A 19,354-nucleotide genomic window follows, 5' to 3' on the forward strand; every position below is an offset into this window, starting at 1 on the left:
AGTTGACCTCATAAAGAGTTTCCCCAAATTTTTATGGTTTTCCCTAACCATATTTCTATGAAGTTTCAATGTTCTAAGATATTTGATGGAGAGGTTCCATGGATTTAGGTTTTTACTTTTAGAAAATTTAGTTTTGCTAAAAATACATGTTTTGTGAAGATCTATTGTCTATGAAGATTGAAGAAAGGTTGAGAAACATAACAAATGAAAGTCTAGAATGGAGACCTAAAATTGGAAGGAAAGCATGTGAAGAGATGAATAGAAAAAAAAATCTATGCCAAAAAAAGATAAAAATGTTTACTAAAATGGAGAAGTCATTTTCAAATTTTCCATTATAGAAGCAAATGCTTCATTTTTTGCCAAAAGTAAAAGCATAGCAGAAAAATCATTTTTTGCTATGCCTTTCACAATCAAAGTTCAATTTTTCACATGAAGAGAGAAAAGGAAAATCTCAATCTAAAATAAAGATATATGGGGTCTAGTATCAAGATCACTCTAGAAAACTAATTTATGAATCAATCTACATCAAAATTGTGCCCACTACATGGAAGTCAAAAATTGAAGATTGGATCCGCTTTCCACACTCAAAAATGGAATTTCTACCAAGCATCAAATCCATAATAGAGAGATAGAAAAGAGATCTTAATTAGTTAAACAAAGAATGATAATATCATAATGATTTATCACTTGAAGATTTGGACATCAATGTGACAATAAATATGAAGTGGTAAATTAATTTTCCACTATGCCTTTTGCAGTTAGGTTAGAGTTTTTGACAAAAGAGAGAAGACAAAAGCCAAATTTCTACCAAGACTGAATTGGATTTTTCTATAGCCAGTGACCTGATAACAAAGAAGAAGTATTACTTGTTAATTATTTACAAAGTGTCTGTTACTAGAATGTGCAAATTTCACCTACAACAAAGAAGTGGAAAACTAAGAACATGATATGCTTTTCGATCTCCATTCAAGATTTTTTTCCATAAGTATTCCAAAGACTCACTCCCAAAATTTAGTAGAGAATCAACATGGTAAGCATGGAAGATAACATATTGGAAAATTGAAGACATTTGGGTTACAAAGCATGTGAAAGAAGAGTGGCTGGAAACTTTATTTTATCAATTCTAATTTTGTAATAGTCATATAGACCAGCATTCAATAGCTCACATCTTTTGACTCAAAGAATATTTTTATGTTCTCTTTAGTTAAAATGCAGAAAATTAGGTTTGGAAAAACATATCCAAAAATGAGCTCGATCCAACACTGGAAGAAAAAGATATGCTCCCCAAAGCATGACCTATTTTTACTAGTAGTATTTATTTTTCTGTCTGCCCAACAAAGGAAAATTTTTGATCTTGATTTAACATATTTAAATGTCAATTGTTAAAATATAATTTAAATATGTTAAGATAAATCATTATTAACTTTAAAGTTAATAAGATCAATATCAATTTTAAAAAGGAAAAAGGTGAGAAATCAAAGAGACAAGAGTTGGTTACAAAATTAAAAAGTCACTGAAAGAAACCAAACGGTTGCTGAAGAATGTATTCATTGTAAAAATTTTTTTGTTAGAAGGGGGATTTTTCTTTTGCAAACAACTAGAGATCTGGAGTAGAGGGGATATACCATTTTATTTTGGCATTTCACTTTATGTATTGGATTTTCTATTTTGATCTCTGTAATAGATTTGGCATAAGTTGCAGGCAAATAAAATAAGAGCATTGTATTTGTATGTTGAAAAAAAAGAAGGGTTTCATTTTTGAATCTAAGTATTTGAGTGTTATCTTTCTGATTATAATCAATTAGAGAATTGATGTATTCATGTTTTGAGCACTTTCTTGTACCTTGAGTCAAGAGTTGAATCTATTGTGAATCAGAGAATTTGTATCAATTCCTATCACAAAAATTAGATCTGATTTCTCTTCTTTCTGCATTACATTTGCATAAGTAGTATTCATATTGCATCACCAATGCTGGGGAGTCATAGGTATTGTGAATTCTTGGAGTTGGTTAAGTTCAAAATTGTATTTCATTTCCTGAGTTAGTTCTGTCTAGGGATAGCTTGGTTTTCCTCTTCTATTCTTGGGTTAAGAGCATACCCATTTAGTTTAGGAATTAAAAAAATTCATTGCATATCATTCATAAGGGAGTTGTACCTTTCAATTCAAAGGAAATCTATGAACTCAATGATAGATTATCCAACTATTGGTAGATGATCATTTCTTTCAGATTTGGGCATTTGGGAGTTTATTGAAAAAGAACAATCTATTTACCAAAAATCCTTAATATAGGTATGGGGAAGTTATACCTGATTATGATCCTATTTATGGCCTTTAAATTTATGCATACCATATACTTTCCTCCCTTCTTGAATTCTAGTACAATAGGGACTGCACATGGACTTATACTCTTCTTGATTAGGCCTTAATCTAAGAGTTCTTGTACTTGTCTTGATGCTTCCAAATTATAGTCAGTTTTGAGCTTATAGGTAATTTGTTTGCTAATGATACACTAGGGACAAATTCAATTTGATGACTGATCACCCCTCTAGGAGGTAAGGTGGTAGGAGTTCCATCACTCACAATCTCTTTGTACTTTTCAAGAAATGTTTGTACCTATGCAAGCAATGGTTCTTTAACTATCTTTTCTTCTCCTCTAAACTTTAGTACAACTTTATAGATTTGTCTATAATCCTCCTTTATATCTTTAACAAACTCCTTTCCATTATAGAGCAACACACTAGGAGTCTAAACTATGGTTCATCTCCTTCCGATAGAGATTAGATCTTGAAAGTTCTGCCTCCTTTTTTGAATGATATGGGATTTTCCTTTCCATCATACACTACCTCTCTATCAAACTAGTAAGGTCCACCCAATAGTAGATGGCAAGAATCCATGGGTAAGATGCCACATAACTACCTATCCTTATACCCTGCTATAGAGAATTCAACCCAAGTATATTCATTTACTAAAATGCATTGGCCCTTGTTGAGACAAGTTACCTTATAGGGATTCACATGGGGTATCTTGATCAATTTGAGCTTACTGACTGCCTCCTTTGATATTATGTTATTAGTAGAGCTAGAATCCACTACTTCTTTGTAGACCTTTCCAAGAATCTTGCATCTAATCCTAAACAAAGCTCTCCTATGCTTAGGTTCATCTAAAGCTGGTTTCTTGATCAATACCCTCCTAAACATGAGGTTTTCACCTTTATCTTATTCTATGTGATCCACTTCAGGTTCTTTCCCACTAGAATTATCCTCTTGAGCATGTCACTCTCTTGTCATTATTGGAGGAAGAAGGCTTATCAAGGAACCTATATGCTGGATGGCCTAGTTGACCATAGTTGTAGCATTTCATGCTAGCAAAGTAGGAATTACTTCTTCATGATCCTCTTCCTCTATTAGAGCCTCCTTGGTTACTTGTTCCTCTACTATAACCTCCTCTTGGAGTGCTTTCAGTATTTTTCTTAGTAAGTCTAGTTTCATGTTGATTCCTCTACTCACTACCTATGCCTTGATATCCTCCTCTTTGGCCCCTCTGATTCCTTCCCTTGCCTCTATCTTTAAAGTTGGAGTCTCCCTTCCTTCTTTTCTTTTCTTCTACCTTTAATGCTAGTTGATGGCACATCTAAATAGTAGTAGGTGTCCATAAACTAAGCTCTTCTTGAATGTTCCACTTTAGACCACCCAGGTACCTAACCACTTTTATTATACCTTCTTCTTTCTTTTTGGACATAAGACATAACCTTTGGAACTCTTCATATAAGAGGGAACATCCATGTCTTTTTGCTTTAGTCATTGTCTCCTCTTGCGAAGTTGAATCTCATAGTCCTCTGGTAAGAAATTCTCCTTTAGTTTGGTTACCATTGCATTCTAATTTTCTATGGGCCTTTTACCCATCCTAATCCTCTCATCTTGGACATATTTACACCATGTTAATGCTAACCCTCTGAGTCTTGAGTTAGCTACCTTGAGCTTTTGTGCTTGTGTCACTCCTTCACATTCAAAGTGATTCTCCATTCCATCTATTCAATCCATCACTGCATCAATGTCCATCTTCCCACTAAATAGTGGAACAACTTCCAAGGCCTTCCCTCTTATGGATTTTATGGCCTTCAAGAAAGGATCTTCATTCAAGATAGATTCTAGTTTAGGGACAACATCTTCCTCTGCTGTCTCCTTACCCATATCATTACTCTCTTCTTCCTTTTTCTTGGCTACATCAACAATTGCATCTAACTTTATCTTCACCTCTTATAAGGCTTCTTCAAGGAGTCTATTCTTCTCCTTTTCTCATCAACCTCTTTTTATAGCTATAAATTTGTCACCATTCTCGAATCATTGATTTCCCACTAGCTGCATACATATACTTGATTCCCAAATCCTTAACCTACTCTGATACCACTTTGATGTAACACTAGTCTTTCTCATACCCCAACTTACTCTAGGGTCTCCTTAGGTCTTTCTCTTGACCTAATAGGGTTCCTTACTACCCACTCTCCTTAGTAACCTCTCTATTAGGTCCTACTCCATTCAACTAGTGAACACTAATTAGATACAATAACAACTCCTTACACCACTTCCTAGGCTTGCATTGGTCATCATTATTCCTCTTCACCAACTCCATAATCTACCCAGCTCATTTAACTATGACCCCAAATGGAGATATAACCACCTAGGAAGCCATTATGATCCTCTCTAAGACCTATGACCACATTTTACATTGTAACCCTAAGCGAGTTCCAAGAACCACACCAAAATGCTCCTAAATAGGGATACAAGAAATTAGCCCTATCCATAATGATAATATTGAATAACTTGCAAAATTTCTTAACAAGGGGTTAATATAACCTTTGATAAAAATACCATTTTTAGAGAACTAAAGGATTCTCGAGGTCCTAGGTCTTAAACAGTCTGTACACTATGACCTACAATTGTGCCTAAAAATTAGGGTTTAGGGACATGTAAGGTCTGTCTAAAAATATGTACATTCTCCCCTCCAAGAAAATTTCACCATTTATTCCCATTGCAATTGGGACTCCAAAACCAATACTTCCACCACTTCCCAATCCTATATTGAAGCTATCAATGCTTTCAATCCTTCCGAACACCTCTGCAACTTACTGTGATCCCTAGCCATGCAACTCTGGCTCACCTAGGGTATCACCTTAAAATCACCATCCTTTCTTCCTAGGCCCCCTCCTTTACTGTACATAATATAAATGGATTCATCTTCCTAATCCAAAAATCCCATGTAGATTCCATGTTGGGAAGAGGCTCTATGACCCCATTCTTTACTAGTTGCCTGGTTTAGAACAACAAACTGGCAAAACACAAAAGAATTTATGCAACTAACTAGAACCCTAAAAAATAAAAAAATAATACCACAAATAACCTTAAAAGGAATTAATCTAACACTTCTATTATTTAACATAATTTTTCTCCATTAAATCACTCAAAACTCAAAAAATAAAGAACTATAACTGTTATTCCTGCTGAACAGTCCATATACAGAACATCCAAAATTATTCCCACCCCTTGATCAGATCGAGAATGGCCTTAAATAATTGTCCAAAATCCAACACCAACTATTTAATACCATTATAAAACCCCCTATACAAATTTTCTCTTATGCAACAAAAAGTTGTCAATGTTGTCAATGACAACATTAACAACTTTTGAGCAACTTTTACATCTTTTTGAGTTTTGCACTCAAACTTGTCCCAAAGGCCACCAAAATGTACCAAAAGCCTAAAAAGGTCTTAAAAAAATCAAAAAGTACCTTAAGTCTCTTATTTGATCATTCTTCCCTTAAAATCACACAAATACCCCATTTGGCCTAAAATGAGAACACTTGCAACTAAGAGCAAGTAAGACCTAGTAAGTCATCCTATACTTAATACACCTCAACTTAGTACCAAGCTAGTCCCTTTATTACTCTAGTGGTGTGGCTAGTACCACTACAAGCTAGAAAAACTTAGGAATGCTAGGTCTTCCATGAGACTTACCTAGGTGCCCTCACACTACATATAGTCCAATTAATGAAGGGATGGATCAAGAAGCCTTTCAAATTGTATCTAGTTCCTCAAGCTATACCCCTAGAAGTTACTACATGACCAATCAAAGGAAAATGGGCTAAAATAATAGTGCCAACCCTCCTTTCTCAATCTCGAGTGAGGCCAAAAATGGTATGCCATAATGAGAGGGAGGTTAAGTACTTTGAAGCCAATAAGAACAATAAAAGGAAAAGGGTTCCTTCAAAGTCTAGGAAACAAATAGGTACAACCTGAACAAGATCAGCCAATGGCTTAAGAGCCTTAACAAGAGCCCCAAGTGCCTATCTAGCTAAAATAGGTATGGGAAGAAGTGGCAGAGGAAGAGTAGCTAGAAGAGTAGATGGTAGCACCAATGGCTATGCAAGAGGAAGAAGCCTCCCCCTTAGCTCCCAAAAATGATAGGATTGAGTCAAATATGGTTAGGACATAAAGGAGAAGATTAAATAAAAAGAACACTCCACCCCCATAGGTTCCCAAGACAATCCCAAAAGAAAAGGTAGAATAAGAAGGGAAGTATATTGAATATGTCACCTTAAGCCAAAGGACCCATTTGGCAAGGGAAATAGAGGAAGAGAGAAGAAGAAGTTCAACATTGATGCCTCCATCTACTCCAAAATTCCCATTCGGCTATTAACATCAAAAGATGGACAATAGAAATGTATAGATGATATGGAGGGTCAAGAAATTGATCTCTTTGACCTCTTTGAATTTGAATTCATGCTAGTAGGCACTAAGATGGTGGGAGAGAAAATAAGAAATACTCTTATGACTGAACCCTTACAAGAGGATTGGAATCAAATGTCACCTTTGCCTCAAGGAACTTTGGGCATCCCACCTCAACTATCTTAAGACTTAACATTTCTAGAAAAAGGCTCAATGACTCCACTTCCTTACACCATAAAAACATAAGAACATATGACAGAGGAAAGAGAGCCCCAGAAACTAAATATCGATGAAGTATCTAAGGAAGGGAAAATACCTAAAGAGCCTCAACAAACTCCTGATGATACAAAGGCTAGGACCTTAGCCCAACCAAATATAGAGACTCGAACTATAGATCTTTCTCAACAAGAAAAGACTTTAGAGAGGACTGATAAGGGGAAGGGGCCTATAGTGGAAACAAATTCTTCAACAAAATACATTTCTCCCATGGGCACTATACTGGCATGGTTGAAGAGAGAAGGCATGTTCCACTAGAAAAGACAGCTAGACTTGACAGTTAAGGAGGGAATGAAGGAATTAGTAAAAGCACTCAAGAAGCTTGAGCCACCTATAGGTGATGCATGAACAGTAGTCTTCATAATTAAGATTCATGATTAGGAATTTCTTGCACATATAACCATTCCTCATCCATATGTTAACTCCAAGGAACTAACGCCTAAGGATTACCAGATCAAGGAGATCATGTTGGGAAGGCCCACAATAGACACTACAAAAGTAATGATCACTAAACACATGAAAGAGGTGTTCAAACATATGGACCAAGATGAGTTTGAATTGATAGCATTGTGGAAACATAATGAGCTTTTAAGATGCCATCTTCATGAAAATGTGGGCCCTATTGACCTGGATAATCTAGAGATTACTCTTGTTGTGACATTAGAGAGGAAAGGCATGGGAACAACATAGTTGGACCCATTTTGGAGGCATGCTAGCAATGGTGTGACAATTTTGAAGAGAAATTTTTATAGATAATACATGGGAACTTAAACCTATTGCACCATATTTAGTCATGTGTAGATAAGATGGTATCTATAGTGAATCAGGATCTTGGGTTAATGGATGAGGTACATACCTACAAAAAAAGACTTACATGCCTTATCATCAATAAAAGGTCAAAGATATCATACATTCATGGAAGTATATATAGCTAAGGAGTTAGATAAACTTGATGATTGGATTGAAAAGATATTAGTCAACAATAAAGTCATGGAGGGACTACATGCAAATATATAGAAGATAAGGGACCACACTCAAGAGCATATTATGGAAGTGGAAAGTTATTACAATGCCACTTGCCTTGAGATCTTTGAAGATGAATCCAAATCCAAGCTCATTGAAAAAAAAGAAATAGTACAACAATTCCAAGGAAGACCTAAGAATGCTTTGTCAGATGAAGACATAAGACAAGAATTTAAAACTAAAGAGATATTGTTGGAGCTAGATACAAAGCTTGAAGATTTTGTGGATACTTAGATTGAAGTAAGTAACTTTTGATAGTTAGTAAAGAAAAAATACAAAGCTTTGAATTTTCAAAAAATTTCCCAAGTAATGGAGATAATAGAGAAATTTAAGAATAAACATCTAGACATCATTTTGGTCTAAAGGGGAAGAAAACCCAAATGTTGGAAATGCTGTTTTGACACTTAGGAAAATCTTGGATTTTTTGGAACCTGCCATCAAGGTACATAGATGCACTAATAGTTTTGAAGAATAATTAGTGATCTGATAGTTAATTGTCAATTCCTAATTTAGAGCATTCCATGCACTGGGAACATATTTTGATGATAATTTAATTCCAAGAAATTCCTAGAGAAGGTCGAGCTTCCATTTTTAGATCTTCTAGAGACTCTTAGATCATCTTGCAGTTGCACTCTTCTTATCTTCTCATTCTTTTACTCTTTTGTGTCATTTAAAGGCTCTTGCACCCATTAATTGATATAAGGGTGGAGACCTACTTACCACCATTTAGAGAGTCGATTTATATATAATTAGATTTGTTTTTATCTATTTTTAGCACGAGTTTTCATTTTAAGAGCTTTTGCTGACAATACAAAAGGAGGAGAGGATTTCTTATAAATACATGGGTGTAATGTGTACTCCAAGCCATTATTTTGATGCAATAATATATGCTATTGGTGCTCTCATTCTGAGTGTAGTTATTCTTGCCATAGTGTGTTATTTTTATGGATGCATGTTCATGAATAATAATGGAGCCAATGGTTTTATTGTATTGTTATGATTTTGTAACCTTTTGTTTTTGGTGTTTTCTCTATGTTAACAAATCTTGCTGATGTAAGGAATTAGTGAAACGATCACCTATTGTTCCTACATAGCATCTTATTTGACATGAACACACTTTTTGTGGCCTTGCAATTTGATGAAATGTGAAACATCTTTCAGTTATTATTGAGTTCCCATTGATGATTGCATCATCAGAATTGAGGAAGCACTGCTCCTTTTTTCATTGGTTTTCTACTTGACCTTTTTGATGATTTAATTGATAGAAATGTTGTTGCCATGGTTTATATCTATTAGGAATTTCCTTTCAAGTTATTTTCTTTAATCTATTGTTACTTTATCTTTGCTATTTTCTTTTCTAACAGTTGGTTAAAATAGGAATTCCTATAGTTGCATTAATAAATTGCATTCATCATAAAAAAAAAAAATTCCAAAAATATATCTCTTTTGTGGTTATTTTTTCAAAGAACAACAGATCAAACAGATTATCCAAAATTGGTTCGAACCAAAAAAGGCCTCCTTGTGAACATACACATTTAACTTAAAATGACTGGATTTTAGTGGGTCACAAGATCACCCAAAACCTTGGAGTTGATCCTCTATTATCTTTTCAAGAGAGGAGTTCAAAAGGATTCATATCATTCAACATCGTGCAAAATGATAGCTCAACAGTAACCTAGGTCAACAAAAATGCATGACACATGATGGAGTTAGTTCAACTGGTAGAGTCTTTGTGCTACACTCTCACTACAAATACAATAATAGGGTCTTCAATTGTATCAATTGACATTCCCCTTTTATTCCATATGACTCTAATATTCTTCTCAATTACTTCTTTTGCATCACTTCTTAATATCTTTGACTTGTCTAGGGTAGGATACCCTATCACTCTGTAAATAATCTTCTTTGATATTCTAAGAGGTCCATTATCTAACCATAGCTGATTGTCATGTATTGGGCTTAATGCAATCTTTATGCATTCTATTTTAAAAACTTGGGGAAAATATAGGGCATGTGTTAACCCTTTTTTCTCTACAATTTTGTTTTCTTCTTTGAAAACACCATTTTTAACACAACTTCTGATATGTCTCTCTAATCTCTAAGTCTCCAACCTCTCCAACATTGCATGTAACAACATCATACATCCTAAATCATCAAAACCTTGGGTAGAATAGTTGATAATGCAATAGATAGATATCCTTTGTATGTAATCTTAGGAATAGCATGAAATAGTGGCTGATGAACATCATTATTGATCAATTGTTCATTGGTAACCTCTTTACCTTCCTTTCTTACTTCTACCAATGAACTTGTTGCCATTTTTCACTTTCTAGGGTTTGCAAAATGTGAAATAGTATAACTTGGCACAAGTGAAATACCTTTCAAATTGATGTAAAATAGGATGTAACAGTTGAGTTTGGTATATAGTCACTAGAATCCTTTTCTCAAATCACCTTTGTGCTCTTAGATCTTTTTGTAAATGCAAATGACTCAAAAATTGAGTATATAGCCTTCAAAATCTTGCAATTAATGCTTAGTGCATATAAATATGTAATCTCAATTTTTATAGGATTTTCAATTCACTTGGCTATAATAGCTAGCTCAGTAGTCACTATAGTACCTCATTACTCAACACTTATTGCAATACTTCCAATACTTAGCAACAAAAAATAAAATAACATAACAATATATTGTCTCTTTCTTTTAATCACTTCATTGCATCTTAATATATGTTGATAAATCCTTTTCATTACTTGAATGCTTGGAATTGATGGAAAATATATCATTTCAGATATTAGTTACACACATACCTTTGATTTCCTAGTTGGGGGTGATGTGATCACCTAATTCATTAGATAAAGTGACCTCATCTTGGCTTGATGTGCTGCAATCTTCCTTCTTTCTCCATGTCTTGTTCATTTGAATCTTTACCTTCTCAACATCTACCTTTCCTTTATGTTTGTTGAATTCATTGCTTGGTGTATGTGACCAAGTTGGACAATTTTTGCTTATATTACTAACCTTAAGACAACTAAAGCATACAATCCTATTCAACCATATGTTGTAATTACCTTTGAAATGTGTCTATTAGAAACAATCACTAGTACATTTGAGGTCATTTTTAGACCAAAATTTTTGACCATTTATTAGATTGGTCAGACTATGGAAAGGGAAAATATGTTTTTTTTAAAATCTATGCTTGTGTTGGTCAAAATTTTGACCAACATGAGCTTAATATGTAAAAAGGGCAAATGCCACCCATTTCATTGTATTCTATTCAGCTTCAACATGTGTGTGGGAGTTGAAGAACTAGGGCATCTCTTTTAAATCAGTCTGTTGTTTTTTCCCCCTGTCGAATCTCATTTTGGATGGTGCAAAAATATGTGAGACTAATAACTTTAGCATGTTTTATAGGCCAAAATATTGCCATTGAAAGTTTTCTTCTCCTGATCCCATCAGAAATAGATGTAGGAAAACATTCTTTAACACTAATTTTCATGCTGCCGACCATGCTTGAATGGTTGAGAGAGATGTATGGTTACTTTTTTTGCCCTTTTTAGAAGAGGGTAATAAATATTAAATAAAACTATATCTTTTATTTATGCAGAATGATCGAGCTCAAGGGTTGGTGGGAGATAGATCCTCCATTTTTAACATTAGTTTTCTTCCACCCACTTAGACACTTTTATTAAAAACCATATATTGAGGGCATTTGGCAATGGGGCTGCATTTAAAGCTTTTTATGTTGACAAATTGAGAGAGATTTTGTGTGTTATTTGTTTCATCCCAAAAAAGGGACTCAATTTTCCTCATCAAGAACTAGGTTTTTAATGGTGTTGGTATGATTATGCAAGAATGGTCTCTTTATTTCCAATCTTTGAGTTTTAGTGATAGGTTTGTGCCTTTCTAGATTTAGCTTCCTAACCTAGCATTGAAATAATGAGAACATGAGGTGATTGAGTTTATAACTTATCAAATAGACATCTATTTAAACTGGACTCTTTGTTCTACCATGACACATAATTTCCAATTATAGTGTGCTATGTTGGATACAAATTCCCCTATTCTAGAGAAAATCATATTATAATCTGAACTTGGCTTTTCGGATCAGACCATCTTTATTGAATCACATGTAAATGTTTGTCACAATTGCCATTCTCAGGATATACAAATGATATATGCACTTCTGGAGTTTCTAGTCAACTGACTAATTTGTAGTTCCATTTTAATGTTGTTATTCAGTAGATGGAGAAAAGTTCTATTAATTCTACTCTTCCTCCATTTTTACTTGTGGATTAAAATATTTCTTTTTCTATCAAGTTGTCTTTAGTTTCTATTTCTTCCCCTATAAAGATTTCTCCAAGAATTTCATTTAAACTGATCATCGCCACTTGGATTATTATTTTTTGCTATCGTCCATCCTCTATTAAGATCTCTAGTCATAACATTCACTCATTTCTTTATCTAGATTTTTTTTCTTCCTTGTTTTCTAATCTTCATGCAATTGTGTTTTTAAAATCTCTCCCTTGATTTTCTCCCTTGGTTCTTATATATCTATGATTTTTAAGCCTTCCTACCTTTTCTCCATGAAATAGAATGGTTTTCCAACCATACTTTCTCATTCTAGCAGATCCAAAGAAGTATTCAAGAGGAAAGTTCAATATGCTCACCTATTCTAAAGGTGGATTTGGGATGCCTAAATAATTTTGTGAAGGAGAGTTTTGATATGTTTAGGGAGGTACATTTTCAGCAATAAAATCCTCAAGGTAAAAAATTAAAAAATTATTCTCTTCTAGTGGAAGAGAGCTTCCTGTAATTCTGTCTCATTCTATATACTTCCCAAGAGAGCTTCTTTTATTTGTATTTTTGTTCTTTGTGCTCTTTCTTTGATCTTCCTATTGACATGCCTACTTTGGTGATCTGGCTATTATTGCAGCACTACAAAATGTCTTATAGTGTTTTTCATTTCCTTAAATAATAGGCAATTAGTTCATGATTTCATCATATCTTATAGTGGAACAACTCCAAGAATCTTAGGAAAATTGCTTGCTATAAGACTTTCTCGTATAGGACACTCAATAATGTGGGCTAAGTAGTGGGTAGAAAGAGGAACAAGAAAGGATCTCTGCAAGTGTAGGGTACAGTAGAATTCAAAAAATGAAATTGAAGTGCTCTCATATATTCACCATAAGAATCTAGTCAGGAAAATTGGCTTTTTCTTTGGGGATGGAGAGAAAATGCTTTCTTATGACTATGTGCCTAATTTGGCTGTGCTTCTCATTATTGTTTGTTACATTGATCATAAATTAATGTTATTTCAAATAACTATATAGTTACTAAGAATTACATTCAAATAAATTTGTATGCAGTACTCAATTACATAATATGGCTATTCCTCTCACTATTTTGAGTTACATTGATTAGTAATTAATTTTATTTCAAATAAAATAAAGAGTTACTCGAAATTACATTCAATTGGAATTATTTAACATTTTAGGACTGATTTGTATGTGATACTCACTAGGTTGAAGCACCCTCCAAAAGTTGTATAAGTTGGAGAATGCCATAGTTATAGAAAGCTGAAGCAACTACATTGTTTGTTGTATATATAAATAGCTATGAGATTGCCATGATGTCATAGCTTCGAGGAAAATCTCACAACAAGATGGAAGAGACTTCTAATTGAGAGGTATCATTCAACTTAATAAAGGTAAGGCTTTTTTGGATGATCATTCCTTTCTTTTCAGTGTCCGTAGTTCATTTTTAGTAGTTACAGTTGACAATGAAATTTTGGTCTAGAATATGAAAACTTTTTTTGTCAAAACTTTTTATTCTACTATTAATTAACTATCAATTTAGTCAGAGAGCTCTGTAGTTTTAATTAGTGGTAGAGACATATATCTCTTCATTGAATCCATGTCTGGGTTATGAGTATTTCTATGCAAAGGCATAAGTTTTGACACTACAATTTAAGAAGTTAATCCCAGTCAATCATAGGGCATTCAAAAGTCATTCCTTTGTTGCGCTTGCAGGAAATTTTTTTCTTTAAAGATCTATTTTAAGTTTTTATCTTAACCAATAGAATGCATCAACTCCTTATGGAAATTACCTTTTAGGCACCTACCAAAAATGGTATGACTCTTCAAAATGATGGGGCTCCTGCACAAGTAGCATAATGATCTCTTTATGGGATATATTGGATTTTGCCCAAAAATAACAAGTCCCACAACACTAGTTATTTATAAATAGTATTCTATATATAAAATACGTAATTGCAATTCAATTTAGAGAAAATTGTATCAAGGATTTATGATCATTATACAAATGATATTGTAAACAAAACACCCTAAATTCATTTGTATCCATTTCACTACATACTTCTAATAGTTGACCATATTAGGAATTTAGTGGAAAAGCTTTATAGGATGCTAGGAGAGTTGAGACTATATTCCTCAACTAAACTCAAGGGCACATAATGAGTGTCCAAGTTATTTGGCCCCTTGGGCCATGAGAATGGTAGGATGTCTATCATCTTGTAGTTGTCATATTTAATGAAAGAACTAGTACTGGTGCATCTTTCTATCAAACATTTTCAAATTGATCCCAACTATGATGTCTGATGGAAAACGGATAAATAATTATTAATCTTATGTTCCTTGTTAGGAGGATCAGAGATATTCTTCCTCAATAAAGGCCAAGGGCACAGAGTGAGCCTCTGAGCAGAACCTTTAGTCCATCTATCTCATGATTGGCATACTTGATGAGGGAAGACCATTATTGCTGCATCTTCTTAACAAATTTATATGGAGATTAATAGAAGAATACTTGCATACCAGTTACTTTCTATTATATTCTTTATTGCTGTTATTTTATACATGGATTCTTTTCTAATTCAAACTTGATAGTTTGATTTCCTTAATTAATATTCATTCTTATTTGTGCTCCATTCATGTCCTTGTTGGTTAGATTTCTTATTCTTAAATTCTACTTGATGCTATCTACAAATGAACCACCTCTCTTTTTATATCCCTGATTCTGGGGAAATGTTACATTTTTCACTAGTATCATCTCATTTTGAAGGATGCATCTCCTTATGATCAAGCACTGCCTTTGAATATTGTCTATTTAATCTTAATCATAGTTCATGAGGGATCATAGCCTGTAGATCCATTTAATTAGTAGTTGATAATTATATTTTGTTTAAACTAGTAGCTGGCATTAATGTACTGTTTAGTTGTAGTTGGCCCTTGTTAGAATTTTACTCAGCTTTTCAAACTATCATATGCCCTTTTTTCTTTCTTAGTAGGGGCTAGCCTCTTACAATGGATTGCTATTAAATTTAATTGCAATGCCTAGTTTTTATATAATTATAAGTCTACAATTTACAGTAGGGGATTGACAAGTAGCTCTTAATTATAGTCCTAATCTTCCTCAACACGTTACTTGTCAAAAGGTGATTAAGGGTTTCCTCAATGCAAAATTAGCTGGTATAAATGGGTTTGTTGGGAGCAGACAAGTTTTCTCAATTTCCTTCACAACCACAAATCTGAAATTAACAAGTTCAACTCAATTCTCAGAATAGTAACTAAACCAAGGACTATTGACATTTGCATCTAAACTATCCAACTAGCTTGAGGGCTTCCTTCCTTGCAAAGGTATTGTGCAAAATTGCAAAGACTGAAATTAAAACTGGATGACCATAAATGTTAGAACATGCCCTCTCCGTTTAGATCTATTTCTCTTTGAGTACCAAAGTGTGCAAGTTGAAATCCCATTGAATAGATGCCCACTAGAGATGATGAATCAAGCTTAAATCTAAGTGTACAGTCAAGTTTTATAAAAAATCTTTGAAACATTAGATACCTTGGATCATATTACTAGTATATCTTCACAAGTCCAATCTATCAGTTGGAATGCTAAATACTATAACTTAAATTAAATTGCAAGTCTCTCTTTAGTTGTCTCAGATGCCTAGCCTACTATTATAAATTAGAGTTAATTTGCAAGTTTCTCTCATTCTCCTAGATAGTTAGCCGGATAAATTTGCAACTAATTTACTAAGTTTCTTATTAAGACCAAATTCCTTATAGTTGTTAAGCTACTCAAAGTCTCTACTTCAATCCTAAGAATATTTTTCCAACTGCATGGTATTTTTCTTGAGGGTTGCTTTTTTAGATGCTTTCCATTTAATATATGTTGCAACATTTGGGAGCATATTTTACTTTTTGTACTTTATAATATGAGGGTAGAGTTTTGGATTAAATATCAACATAATGATTTTCAGGGACATAAAAAAATTGAATATGCTCATACATGCGTTAGTAGTATTGAAGCTATTTTACAAGGCTTAGTTTTTAAATTAGAATAGCTACAATATACAGGGTCTGAAGTAGGAAGTGATTATAGATCTTGTTAGACAATGTTGTACTTACAAGCAATGCATGATGCATCTTGTCAATACAACTTTGTAAGTTACATTTTCTGTTTATGATTTTCATTTGGAATCCATTGTTTTAGTTTTGAGATGAATTTGGTAAAATTCATTTTGAAATGAGTGAAAACTCTAAAATACTGGGATGTCCTTTGTAAGTTATTATGTTGAAACATTGTAATCATTTTAAGTGCTAACTTTCATTGGAGATGCCAATTCTAGTTTGGGTAATAGGGTCTAGTAGATAGATTTGTTGAAAAATTGGGATTGAATTCATTTTGGATTCTACATAATTTTATATGACAAATAAAATTATTTTGAAAAAAAATTCTACCTCAATGTGAATGCCAAACTTATTGTAATGATAGATATTTATTTCACAATGTTTAAATAATTAAATTAGTAATTAGCATCATATGGGTCTTTAGAATATTATCATGGGTAACATGATATTTTCCTTAGTGTTTAAAATATTTTTCTTTTAGTAAAAAATTTATTGTACTTGATTGAGCGTATGTGGCACACTTTGCTCTTATTCTTATGTTTGATTTATCATCTAACTTTTAAAGTTCATTGCTCTACTATATTTGTATTGTTGTGCAGAGGGGTGTTTGTTATAATTTTGTATTATTTCTTTATACCTTTCACCTTTTGGTGCCTAAACTGTCAAAATAAATAAATAAATAAAAGGTCAAATTAAAATTTGGCACAAGAGCTTTTACATAATTAACATTGAAAAAACTAATTTATTGTCAAGGTAATCAATCTGCAAAAAGGTCATGTAATCTACCAAGCTAAAAGCAATTCAAATTCCACAAAGTAACTAATTTTCATAGTTATGCCTAATGGCAATACAAGACACAGTTTGGTTGCTTCGGTGTAAAAACCTCAAAAATTGGGGAAGTGTCAAATGTGTGTGTGTGTGTTGTGAATTTTACACTGCTTTTGCATGGGGTTGCTTAAACCAACACCACCAAAGTGGTAGAAGATGCCATAGATGTGAAAGAAATCCTGGAAGGCAACCAAACCAAGGTTTCAACCAATATCTTCAAAATAGGTTTCTTTAATGTAGAAGGCACCAAAAATCGGTACATAGGCATCTGCTATGCCAATTTCCTGAGCAAGCAGTTGCTTGGATAGTCAATGTGGACCACCCATTGAGGTTTGTAGAATAGAGGGGTTTTTTGGTATGACCCATTTGATAGGACCATGGGAATCTCCATGGTTGAACTGACCCAAAATTTGGGTGTGCAGGCTAACATACCATTAATATAGTTTTTAATGCTTCTCACTAGCAATAAAACATGTTTTATTATCCCATTATCTAGCTGGTTCACCATTATTTCAAATTTAATGTAGGAATGAGGAGCTTCTTGGTCAGGGTCTTACATTGAATGATGAATTGAATTGTAAGCTAGGGAAACATGACTCCATTACTATAGGGTCTCCTATTATGGGAAAAAGAACATCAACTCATGAGGAAGATGAGATTGAGGATAATTTAACACAACTAGCTCATAGGTAGCTTATTTGTGGATGGCTAGTTCTTATAGAAATGTGATTGTTGATTTAAGCAATTAGTAATTTAGTAGTTTTGAAAGTGTTTGTAGAAGCTTTGCCAAGATGTTTCTTACACATGCCATGGGTTTGTGTAATTTTTAAATAATGTAGTTACTCATCAAATTCTTTCAACTAGTTCCTTTAATCTATTAAATCCATGTACTATGATTTGACAGGCTTCTATAGAGAAAAATAAAAAGAGAAATAATAGTCTTTTATGCATTGTAGGTCAAGATCCAGTGCACAAGATCATTAGAGAGTTGACAACACTAAAAAGAATCAATGAATAGGTTGAATCCCATTGATACCTCCACCACTAGGACTTTAAAATATTGATACTCATGGCTAGAAAACTAAGAAAACAATGTATTTCCTTAGTGGTGATGCTTATGAGTCACCAACTACTACAACTCCACCAATAGCTAGCACAGTCAATGAGAAATACACACATTCACCACCAATATCACTTTCTTAGCAAACTTTTCCATATCCTTTGAATTCACAATCAAATTCTCCATATCAAAATGGAGGTCGCTCTTCAGGGATGTCATCAACATAATAGAATGAATACCAGAAGTTTCCACACCATGGCCCAGAGTCATATTTTGACAAATCTAGCCAGGGTTTGCAATGGTCAAATCCAACAAGGTAGTCTCTTAGTCCACAAAAATCAATTATGTTATATCATAATCACAAAATTCGAAGGCATCAACACAAAAAAATCCTAAAAGCCTTCCTCTCGGTCCTTGGGAAGTAGAGCAATCACAAAATACATCACAATGTGTAGATAATTTGCAAGGACCTCCCATATATGATAGAAATGTTAGAACAATTATTTCCCCTCCTCTAGCAAAGCACAATCAGAGATAGTAATTTTTTTAGTAGCAACAAGCTTTGGGTTCTGTCCAGTCTACACATGGTTATAGTGAATCAACACATGATGAGTTGATATCAAGGACACAAAACATCTCCATTCATGATGGAACTTACAATGATGCATATCCACAACAATCTTTAACTTCTAGAAAGTAAGTTAAACCTGAAGATAAGCTATTTGAAGACCTGGTTGACTTTGCCAAGGCAAAAAGTAAAACCCAGTAAAAGTGGAAGTTTTAAAAAATTAGAGGTTGTTCTCTGGGATGGTTTGTACTACATATCTTCAAGTAGCTTGTTACAAGTGATGCTTTAGGTGTAACATCAATTTTATTGAAGTCATTGTATAGTCTTTTGTTCAATTGAGGTTTAGTACTCATTATGTGATATATTATTTCTACTGCACTGCAATTTAATTTATTTTTTGTTACTTTTTTTAATTGATATGAAATTCCTTTTGAAGATTTTT

At 33.5% G+C, this 19,354-nt stretch overlaps 1 pseudogene; it reads left to right on the plus strand.

Annotated features, from left to right (window-relative positions):
- LOC149576730 (TOM1-like protein 3) overlaps window positions 1-19,113 on the plus strand; it is a 44,600-nt pseudogene extending 25,487 nt beyond the window's left edge.
- Window positions 19,114-19,354: the final 241 nt, after the last annotated feature.

The sequence above is a fragment of the Cupressus sempervirens genome, chromosome 1 (genome assembly GCF_028749045.1).
Source record: "Cupressus sempervirens isolate cs-2001-9-10 chromosome 1, ASM2874904v1, whole genome shotgun sequence".
NCBI classification, from domain to species: Eukaryota; Viridiplantae; Streptophyta; class Pinopsida; order Cupressales; family Cupressaceae; genus Cupressus; species Cupressus sempervirens.